The 11,883-nt window shown below is 44.6% G+C and overlaps 1 non-coding gene across 1 annotated transcript; it reads left to right on the forward strand.

The window, feature by feature from the left end:
• Nucleotides 1–11,429: 11,429 nt before the first annotated feature.
• Nucleotides 11,430–11,587, forward strand: LOC119936735. The gene has a single exon (XR_005453833.1). It is a non-coding gene; the product is annotated as a U1 spliceosomal RNA (small nuclear RNA).
• The last annotated feature ends 296 nt before the right edge of the window (nucleotides 11,588–11,883 follow it).

Raw genomic sequence — 11,883 nt, forward strand, 5'->3', positions numbered from 1 at the left:
AATAATAATTATGGCTTTTCTTAAGTGCTTACTACATGTCAGGGTCTGTACTACGCATTGGGGAGCATACATGCAAATCAGGTTGGATACGGCCCCTGTCCCACATCAGGTTCACAGTCTTAATCCCCATTTTACAGATGAGGTAACTGAGGCACAGAGAAGTGAAGTGACTTGCCTGAGGCAACACAGCAGACAAGTGGTGGAGCCGGAATTAAAATCCGTGACCTTGTTGGGTAGGGAACATCTCCATATGTTGCCAACTTGTACTTCCCAAGCACTTAGTACAGTGCTCTGCACACAGTAAGCACTGAATAAATATGATTGAATGAATGAATGATTTTCTGACTCGCAGGCCTGTGCTCTGCACATTGTCATGCTGCTTCTCAGATGCTGCAAGACAGCTGATCCGTAATTCCTTCAGCAATAGAGCAAAAAGCTTTGCCTTATAACTTGTCACTCCAGCTGGTTGCTGTTTCTAGCTCTGAAGTCTATATATATGTAGTTGTACTCCATAGTCAAAGGCACCACCAGCAGTGAGGTGGGGGGTTTTTATGGCATTTATTAAGCGATTACTATGTGCAAAGCACTGTTCTAAGCGCTGGATCACCAATAAGTGTGTGTGTGACTGAAAAGGCTAAAGCAGGGTCCACAGTCCCGACAGTAATGAGTACACAAAAAAGTCCCCCCTGTTGTTGCGTTGTACTTTATGTTTGTAGCTATACACATTATTTTCCTTTTCATCATTCCTACCTCACTTTGCTACTTTCCTGTTACAACCCAGCCCACATATTTCATTCCCCTAATGCTAACCTTATCATTCACTCTTCTAGTGCTAACTTGCTCACTGTAACTCGATCTCATCTATCACTTCACTGACCTCTTGCCCACCTCTTACCTCTGATCTGGACCACCCTCCATCTTCATATCAGAACAGACAACTACTCTCCCTCCCTTCAAAGCCTTACCTCCTCCAAGAGGCCTTCCCTGACTAAACCCTCTTTTCCTTTGCTTCAATTCCCTTCTGTGTCACCCTGATTTGCTGCCTTTATTCATCCTCCTTCCCAGTCCCACTTCACTTATGTACCTATCTGTAATTTATTTATATTAATGTCCGTTCCCCGCCATGTTGGATTGTAAACTCGTTGTGGTTAGGGAATGTGTCTGCTATATTGCTACAGTGTACTCTCCCAAGCGCTTATTACAGTGTACTGCACAGAGTAACTGCTCAATAAGCATGATTGACTGACTGATTCTGTAGTATAGGAGTCGACCCAAAGCAGAAACTGCATGACCCAGTGGATAGACCAAGGTCCTGAGACTCAGAGAGACCTGGGTTCTAGTCCCAAATCCTCCACTTGTTTTCTGTGAGACTTGGGGCAAGTCACTTCATTTCTTCATGCCTCAGTTACCTCATCTGCAAAATAGGGTCTAAGACTGTGAGCCCCATGTGGGACATAGACTGTGTCCAACTGCTGTGGTGAGCCCACAACAAGTTGCTTTACCAGTAACTGTTTGTGATCCCACAGACAACAAAGAAGAAACTCGTGAAAGAGCCGGTGTGTTCTACTTCAGGGTGGGTCATTGCCAGTCCGAGGGGATAGGACACAAAGAGAGATGTGACCTTCTCTCCCTGCTCTACCCAGTAATGCGTCTGGACCAGTCAATGACTGCCAGATAGTGCCACAGCTGCGATGCCCAAGACAGATAAAAGGTGGTCACTTTTAAGAGTGAGGAAGGGGAAAGCAACATTCAAAGGGGGAAGTAGAGAGGAAACAACATTCAAAGAGGAAGCAATATTGAAAGAGGAAACAATATTCAAAGGGAAGCATTTGAAGTGGAAGCAACTCTGGGGAGAACCAGCATTGGAGGGAACCGGCATGCGGAAGAGCCTTGCAGCATCAGTGGTAGGCTTCAACAGGAACTTCTCCCAACCTTCTGCCGTTGGGTCAGCAGAATGGGCTCCTTTGACTAGCAGACTGGTACTGGACCCTTGTAGGAGTGGAGTGAGTGAGGGTAAGTACATGTCACTCCCTTGTACAATGGTAAAAAAAACTACGTAAAAGTTTCCACAGTAACTTCAGTGGTCTGGTTTGACTCTATTATTTGTCACAGAGACTACTCGCTCCAGGAAAGTCCTGGCTGGTAAGACTCGGGGGCTTGTGACACCAACCTGAGTACTTTGTATCTACTCCAGTGTTTAGAACAGTGCCTAGCACATAGTAAATGCTTAATGAATACCCTGTTAAAGAAAAAAAAATCTGGGATTGGATAATAATAATAATGATGGCATTTGTTAAGCGCTTACTATGTGCAAAGCACTGTTCTAGCTGCTGGGGAGGATACAAGGCAAACAGGTTGTCCCATGTGGGGCTCACAATCCTAATCCCCATTTTACAGATGAGGTAACTGAGGCACAGAGAAGTGAAGTGACTTGTCCAAAGTCACACAGCTGACAAGAACCCATGACCTCTGACTCTAAAGCCCGTGCTCTTTCCACTGAGCCATGCTCCATCACTGATTAATATGCCTCACAAGGGATTAGTTAAGCTTTGTACTCTGACTTCCAGAACCAGCCTGCCTTATTATGTTTTCAGAAGGCATCTGGAAGCCTGCAAATTTCTCTTCCAATTAGCCTCTCGGTGTTTACAGGTGCCCCAGCTTTGCCATCTTTCCAAGATGCTTAACCTTGCTGTAGGAGAAAAGAGTTCCTCTTAATTCCTTAGACAGTACCCTCGCTGGGCCTCAGAAAATAAATGGACTGAAAACATAATCTATCCAAATCATATTTTTATGTTGGAAACTATTATGGTGAAGGTTTGTGGAAATTTATGGCTCTTCTGAAGCACAATGCATTTTCCCTCTGACTTTCAGGGAATGAATAAAGTAGATGGGGCAGCCTCTGGACTTGTTTTCCTAATAACCTGCAAACATTGCTGTGAAATCTATTCACGTTATGGATGCCTACTTTGGGTGGCATTGAATGTTCCCTGTGAGCTGTTTGGTAAAACAACAGATCATGGAGTGTGCAAATACATATACTTGAACTCCACACTTAAAGGGAATCCAATTGGAAATGCTGTGATTTCTCTCATTCCAAGGCTAGTTTCCATGACTGTAAGGTTGCCATGGGCAGGGAATTTGCCTGTTTATTGTTGTATTGTATTCTCCCAAGTGCTCAGTATAGTGCTCTGCACATTGAAAGTGCTCAGTAAATACAACTGAATTGGAGTGGGTTGGGGATGGCTAGTAATGATAAATTTACACCTCGAGAAACCAACAGATCATTTGGGTTGGCGCACATCAATTCCCTACTTATTAGGAACTAAGAGCCTCCTCAAAAAGATCCAGTGGTTCTCTATCACCCTCCATATCAAGCAAAAACTCCTCACTATTGGCTTCAAAGCTCTCCATCACCTTGTCCCTTCTTACCTCACCTCCCTACTCTCCTTCTACATCCCAGCCTGCACACTAAGTTCCTCTGGTGCTGCTAAACTTCTCAATGTGTCTCGTTCTCACCTGTCCCACCATCGACCCCAGGCCCACATCCTGCTTCTGGCCTCCCTCCCCAAATTCATTCATTCATTCACTCATTCATTCAATTGTATTTATTGAGCGCTTACTGTGTGCAGAGCACTGTACCAAGCGCTTGGGAAGTACAAGTTGGCAACATATAGAGACAGTCCCTACCCAACAGTGGGCTCACAGTCCAGAATCATCACACTTCTCCTCCTGCCCCCCTGCCTTCAAAGTCCTACTGAAAACTCACCACCTCCAGGAGATCTTCCCTGCCTAAACCCCCCTTTTCCTCTACTCTCCCCCCCCCCCCGCCCCATAGCACTTGTGTGTGTGTATATATGTACGTATTTATAATTATAATTCTATTTATTTTTATTAATATGTATATATCTATAATTCCATTTGTTTATAATGATGCTACTGATGCCTGTTTATTTGTTTTGATGTCTGTCTCTCCCCTCCTAGACTGTGAGCCCACTGTGGGCAGGGATTGTCTCTATTTGTTGCTGAATTTTACTTCCCAAGCGCCTAGTATAGTGCTCTGCACACAGTAAGTGCTCAATAAATACCATTGAATGAATGAATGTGACAGTAGATACAGACTAGTGAGACCAAGGAATTCATCTTAGAGCAGTGGGAGAAGGGAAAAGGAGATCAATCATTGCTATTTGAGCACTTACTGTGTGCAGAGCACTGTACCAAGAGCTTGGGGGAGTACAGTAAAACAGAGTTGGTAGACACATTCCCTGTCCACAGTGAGCATACAGTCTAGAGGGGAATACTGTCATTAATATAGTTAAATGATTTCTGGATATGTGCAGAAGTTCTGTGGAGATCAATCAATCGTATTTATTGAGCACTTACTATGCAGACAGCACTGTACTAGTGCTTGGGATAATACAATATATCAGACACATTCCCTGCCTGCAGTGAGCTTACAGTCTAGAGGGGGATACAGATATTAATATAAATAATTTATAAGATAAAAACTAAAGGAAATGTCTGCACAGGGTAAGTGCTCAATAAATACTATTGCTTGATTGTTGGGTCATCCTGATGAGGGCATGTGATGCCGAACTGTACTTTCCAAGCACTTAGTACAGTGCTCTGCACAAAGTAAGCACTCAATAAATGTGATTGAATGGATGAATGAATGATCAGTCAGTCACTGAAGAGCAGCAAGGGGACTAGGAGCTAGTGTTTGCACCTCCCCCCACCCCCACCTCTTACCAGTTATCAGAAGAAGCAGCGTGGCTCAGTTGAAAGAGCCCGGGCTTTGGAGTCAGAGGTCATGGGTTCAAATCCCGGCTCTGCCACTTGTCAGCTGTGTGACTTTGGGCAAGTCACTTAACTTCTTTGTGCCTCAGTTACCTCACCTGTGAAATGGGGATTAAGACTGTGAACCCCCCGTGGGACAACCTGATCACCTTGTAACCTCCCCAATGCTAGAACAGTGCTTGACACATAGTAAGCGCTTTAAAAATGCCATCATTACTATCAGGACACCTTTCTGGTGATAAGGGTGAAATATGCTAGCTGCAAGGAGTGGAAGATCGTCTATAAATCGTTGGCTCAGAGAAGCAGCATGACTTAGTGGATAGAGCATGGGCCTGAGCGTCAGAAGGACCTGGATTCTAATCCCAGCTCCACCGCATGTATGCTATGTGACCTTGGGCAAGTCACTTCACTTCTCTAGGCCTCAGTTACCTCATCAGTAAAATGAGGATTTATAGTGTGAGCCCCAAGTGGGACAGAGATTGTGTCCAACCCATTCATTCATTCAATTATATTTATTGAGTGCTTACTGTGTGCAGAGCACTGTACTAAGTGTTTCAGAAGTACAAATCGGCAACATATAGAGACAGACCCTACCCAACAACGGGCTCACAGTCTAGAAGGGGGAGACAGACAACAAAACAAAACATGTAGACAGGTGTAAATACCATCAAAATAAATAGAAGAATAGCTATATACACATCATTAATAATATAAATAGAGTAAGTATGTGCAAATATACACAAGCGCTGTGGGGAGGGGAAGGGTGTAGGGTAGAGGGAGGGAAGGGGGGTGATGGGGAGGGGAAGAGGAGGAGAGGAAAAAGGGGGAGACAGTCTGGGAAGGCCTCCTGGAGGAGGTGAGATCTCAGTAGGGCTTTGAAAGGAGGAAGAGAGCTAATTTGGCGGATGTGTGGAGGGAGGGCATTCCAGGCCAGAGGTAAGACGTGGGCCAGGGGTCAGCAGCAAGACAGGTGAGAACGAGGCCCAGTGAGGAGGTTAGCGGCGGCAGAGGAGCAGAGCATGCAGGCTGGGCTGGAGAAGGAGAGACGCGAGGTGAGGTAGGAGGGGGCAAGGTAACAGAGAGCTTTGAAGCCGAGAGTGAGGAGTTTTTGATTGATTCAAAGGCTGATAGGCAACCACTGGAGATTGCTTGTGTCTACCACAGTGCTTGGTACATAGTAAGCACTTAACAAAAAACATAATAATAATTATTATTATTATCAGAACAGGAGAGTTTATATACACTGATGAAACTTAGAGCTATGCTCTAAGGATACCCATAATGGAAATGTCTAAGCGGAAGCTTCAACAAAGTCGATTCACCTGTGCTGAGCAGCAGCAGCATCGGAAAGAGTCAAGGGTGGTTAATCAAAGAAAATGTCAAAGACTCAAGTTTTTACGGAGAGGAAGAAGGCAATGGTAAATAACTTCCAAATCTTTACCAAGAAAACTCAGTGGCTGCACATACCATGGAGACTTTATGACAGAAGATGGGATGTTCCAAAGAGGGTTGTCCATGGAGTCGCTATGGGTCGGAAACGACTCGATGGCATTTGAAGAAGAAGGAGTGGAGGAGCCGCTGAAGTAAGACCCAGGAGTGGGTTTCGGCCCTGAGTTGTGCGTAGATTGTTAAAGAATCTACATACAGTCCAAAGGGGAAGACAATATGCATAAATTGATGAATAGAACGATGAATGAATAAGTACAAATGATAGACACAAGTGACTCTAGAAATCTGTGCTTGTTTAAGCAGATGATGGCATGACCGGATAGGAAATGTGGATCGATTGGGGGATGCCTCACAGCTTTTGTCAGAGGAATTCAGAGAGCTTATTGAGGATTGGGCTCATAATCAAGTTTCAACCAGCCGCAAATGAAATGCCAAATCCAGTGTCCTTAAAGGGTAGAACCAGAAGGTTAAAAATAGTTGCAACTTGGCCAATGGAAACCCTGAAGACATAGCTCCTTGGAGGTTTTCCTATACCTTTTAGCAGGAATGTGTTTATAAATTTAAATTGAGGGCGGGTGGGGATGATATTAAGCTAAAAAATAACTATTTTCATACACTGGTTCACAGGGAAAATAGACTTGTGGTACATCAGAAACTCTAAAATGACAAAATTTCCTTCAAAGTTTCAAAAACAAGCACAAAACAACAACAAAAGTCACAGAATGAAAATAAAGTCCCCAAGCTATGAAGTAAGTATCTAGGAAAGAGAGCTGAAATCTCTCTCGTTCACAACTGGAAAGTTATATTCTGGATTATGTAAACTGCAGGAGTTTGCCCAAACAAGTGAATCCCCCATCAAACAATGATATTTATTGAGCAATTACTATGTGAAGAACACTATGTGAAGACAATACAACACAGCTGCACATGTTCCTTGCCCAAACTGAGCTAACTGGAGGTTTATTATTAACTTTTATAGACTTTATATCATCTAATAACTGGACTAATAGTTTTAGAGCAGTTCCCCCACAGGCTTTGGGAGAAATTATACCAATAACTCAGTCCTCTGTAAGCCTCAAGTGTAAAGTTTCTTCTATTTCCTGTCCTTCAAATGGAGAGACTAGATCATTCTCAACAATATCAAGTCCAAATGCAACCCACTCCCTGAGACCTAAGTGAATAAAAATACAAGTAGTAGTAGTAGTAGTAGCATTTATTGACCCCACCTCCCCTTCTAGTTATCGCCCTATCTCCCTCCTACCATTCCTTTCCAAACTCCTTGAACGAGTCATCTACACCCGCTGCCTCGAATTCCTCAACACCAACTCTGTCCTCGACCCCCTCCAATCTGGCTTCTGTCCCCTACAGTCCACTGAAACTGCCCTCTCAAAGGTCACCAATGACCTCCTGCTTGCCAAATCCAACGGCTCCTACTCTATCCTAATCCTCCTCGACCTCTCAGCTGCCTTTGACACTGTGGACCACCCCCTTCTCCTCAACACACTATCCGATCTTGGCTTCACAGACCCCGTCCTCTCCTGGTTCTCATCTTATCTCTCCGGCCATTGATTCTCAGTCTCCATTGTGGGCTCCTCCTCCCCCTTCCATCCCCTTACTGTATGGGTTCCTCAAGGTTCTCTATCTACACTCACTCCCTTGGTGAACTCATTCGCTCCCACGGCTTCAACTATCATTTCTATGCTGATGACACCCAAATCTACATCTCTGCCCCTGCTCTCTCTCCCTCCCTCCAGGCTCGTGTCTCCTCCTGCCTTCAAGACATCTCCACCTGGATGTCTGACCGCCATCTAAAACTCAACATGTCCAAGACTGAACTCCTTACCTTCCCTCCCAAATCCTGCCCTCTTCCTGACTTTCCCATCACTGTAGATGGCACTACCATCCTTCCCGTCTCACAAGCCCACAACCTTGGTGTCATCCTCGACTCCGCTCTCTCGTTCACCCCTCACATCCAATCCATCACCAAAACCTGCTGGTCTCACCTCCACAACATCACCAATATCCACCCTTTCCTCTCCATCCCAACCGCTACCCTGCTGGTTCAATCTCTCATCCTATCCCGACTGGATTACTGCATCAACCTCCTCTCTGATCTCCCATCCTCCTGTCTCTCCCCGCTTCAGTCTATACGTCATGCCACTGCCTGGATCATCTCTGTGCAGAAACGCTCTAGGCATGTTACTCCTCTCTTCAACAATCTCCAGTGGCTACCAGTCAACCTACGCATCAGGCAAAAACTCCTCACTCTTGGCTTCAAGGCTGTCCATCCCCTTGCCCCCTCCTACCTCACCTCCCTTCTTTCCTTCTCCAGTCCAGCCTGCACCCTCCACTATTCTGTCACTAACCTCCTCCCTGTGCCTTGTTCTCACCTGTCCCACTGTCGACTCCCGGCCCACGTCCTCCCCCTGGCCTGGAATGCCCTCCCTCCGCACATCCACCAAGCTAGCTTTCTTCCTCCCTTCAAAGCCCTACTGAGAGCTCACCTCCTCCAGGAGGCCTTCCCAGACTGAGCCCCCTCCTTCCTCTCCCCCTCCCCATCGCCCCCACCCTACCTCCTTCCCCTCCCCACAGAACCTGTATATATGTTTGTACAGTTTTATTAATCTATTTATTTTACTTGTACATATTTACTATTCTATTTATTTTGTGAATGATGTGCATCTAGCTTTACTTCTATTTATTCTGATGACTTGACACTTGTCCATATGTTTTGTTTTGTTGTCTGTCTCCCCCTTCTAGACTGTGAGCCCGTTGTTCGGTAGGGACCATCTTTATATGTTGCCGACTTGTACTTCCCAAGTGCTTAGTACAGTTCTCTGCACACAGTAAGCACTCAATAAATATGAATGAATGAATGAATGAATGAATTTATTGAGTCTAATAATAATAATGATGATGATGGTTTTCGTTAGGTGCTTACTATGTGCCAAACACATAGTGCTGTGGTGGATACAAGCAAATCAAGTTGGACTCAGTCCCTGTCCCACGTGGGGCTCACAGTCTCAATCCCCATTTGAGAGAGTACATAAGTGGAAATTAGATATGGTTCCTATTCATCAGAGGACTCACAGTTAATGTGAGATCCTCTAAATCCTGTTGAACTTTTGCTGTTCTGTTAAATCAGGCAACTACTTCATCTGTCATGCGTTTTTCCACTGGAAGGGGTGGGGCAAAAACAGGGAGGAAGAAGCTGGGGAGCACTGCAGTGGTGGTGGGAAAGAACTAGCCCGGTGGCATAGATGCCGTGAGTCACCTAATCTGGGGACCCCGGATCTCCCCACTCTCATTCAGGCCTTCGTCTACTTATTTAAGGTGAGTAGCAGGACAGGCGTGTCAGAATTTCTGATTCAGGAGTCTCAGTATCATGGCTATGCTAATAGAGGAAATTACCAGGATGCATTTAGCTAACACAGCTGCTTCATCCCTGAGGGTTACTACTGCAGGAAGTCTCTGGACCTAAGAGGCTTTCCAAATAGGAAATGGTAACTTATTGGACAGGGGTGATCGAACCTCTTCCAGGCCAAAGATCACTAAGCTAGACAGGATGACATCAGAGCACAGCATGATAAAATTATTCTGAGCTATACTGATGGGAAGCAAACCTCGAAAGACATCTCAGAGGCAAGGTTGATGCTAATACAAAAAAAAACCATATCGGTAGGGGCTGTAGAATGTACCTTAAAATTTCCCTGTTGATGCACTTGTAGCCTTTTTCCCCCAAGAATTGATTGGAGTTAACAGCTTTCATTTAGTTTATTGTATTTACCCATTCACTTTTCCCCAACAGTAGAGAAATGTCAAAACTTCCCCTTTTTAATCACCCTGCAGTTCATTCGGCAAGAGCAGATTTTAATGGTGTTAAGGATATCTTGCAATGAATATTTGATGTTGGATTTCAGCGAGATTTAATCGCAGCTGTTTCCAGATCAAACTAAATCCTTAAACTAAATCCTCCAGCCAGATTAACAGATTTTTTTTCAGATACTCCCTGAAATACACAGTAAACACTTTTTCACAGGAAGAATCCTGAAAGAAAAATAATTTCTTCGCATTTACATACTATCATGAGCCTGGGAAATTCACAGCTGTTTTCACTCAGGGCCCCGAAGAGATACAATGAAAGCTTCTCCCATTTTACAGATTAAGGACTCCAAAATTTAGGTTAGTTCCCCAAACTCTAATAATGTGAGCAGAAAAGGTGTGATGTAATGAGCTTTGATAGACAGGAAAATCAGATGTCAACAGATACCACTTAGCCCCTGAATGCTGTCTCCGGTTGTAAATCTGTCTGTCTCCGGTTGTAAATCTGTCTTCTGGGTGAGAAGCAGTATGGCCCAGTGGATAGATGGGTCTGGGAGTTGGAAGGACATGGTTTCTAATCCCAGCACTGCCACTTGTCTGGTGTGTGACCTTAGGCACTCAAAACACTCAATAAATATGACAATGAATCAGTGAATGCTTACATGGCAGAGGAGATATCAGGATCACGTACATGGTTTTCCAACAGTGAGACTCATCATCCCCCTGCCCTCCACCCAGCCCTAGGATGGCACCTGAAGAGTTTCCAGTACTCTACCAGTCTCAGCTAAGGGAGGGAGAGTCAAGCAGAGGCATATCCATTCCATTCCTAGGTTGGCCCGTAGCTAGTGAGTGGAAGACAAGTCAAAAACTTATCTGTGCTGGGCAGCGGCAGCGTAGGAGTTGAGAGTGGTGATTCAAGTTTACTGTGCAGAAGAAGGTAATAGTAAACTGCTTCCATATTTTTCTCAAGTAAACTTATGGATCCACTACCAGGATGGTTGTACATGGAGGTAGAGTGTTCTGGGAGAGATGTATCCATTGGGCCACTACAAATCGGAGACAACTCATCATCATAAGACAAGATAAGGGACTCCCAGACTGAGCCCCTTCCTTCCTCTCCCCCTCGTCCCCCTCTCCATCCCCCCATATTACCTCCTTCCCTTCCCCACAGCACCTGTATATATGTTTGTACATATTTATTACTCTATTTATTTATTTTACTTGTACATATCTATTCTATTTATTTTATTTTGTTAGTATGTTTGGTTTTGTTCTCAGTCTCCCCCTTTTAGACTGTGAGCCCACTGTTAGGTAGGGACTGTCTTTATATGTTGCCAACTTGTACTTCCCAAGCGCTTAGTACAGTGCTCTGCACACAGTAAGCACTCAATAAATACGAATGATGATGATGATGACTCATCCATTGCACTCTGGTAGGCTGACCCCTGTGATTTCCCCAAAATAAGGGAAACTTGACTGTATAATTTGTGATAGTGGAGGGGACTGCATTTGCACTCTCCCCAATATCATACTCAAAAGATGATCGTTCATTGCATTAAACTTCCTATTCACTTGGAGCCTATTAATCTCTGTCTCCCCTTTTCTAGACTGTAAGCTTGTTACGAGCAGCAGGTGGTGGGATTTGATTGATTAAGAGAGCATCTGGGTATACATTCATATAATAGCCCCTCTCAGCTGCTAACAAGTTCTAAGAGCTCATTGTTGGCAAACTGCATCTGTGAACCATTCCTTCTGTTGTCATTTCCCTCCACCAATCTCCCTTTTTGCCTGTAATCAAACGTATTTATTGAGCACTTT

This window comes from Tachyglossus aculeatus, chromosome 1, assembly GCF_015852505.1.
Source record: "Tachyglossus aculeatus isolate mTacAcu1 chromosome 1, mTacAcu1.pri, whole genome shotgun sequence".
Classification (NCBI taxonomy): Eukaryota; Metazoa; Chordata; class Mammalia; order Monotremata; family Tachyglossidae; genus Tachyglossus; species Tachyglossus aculeatus.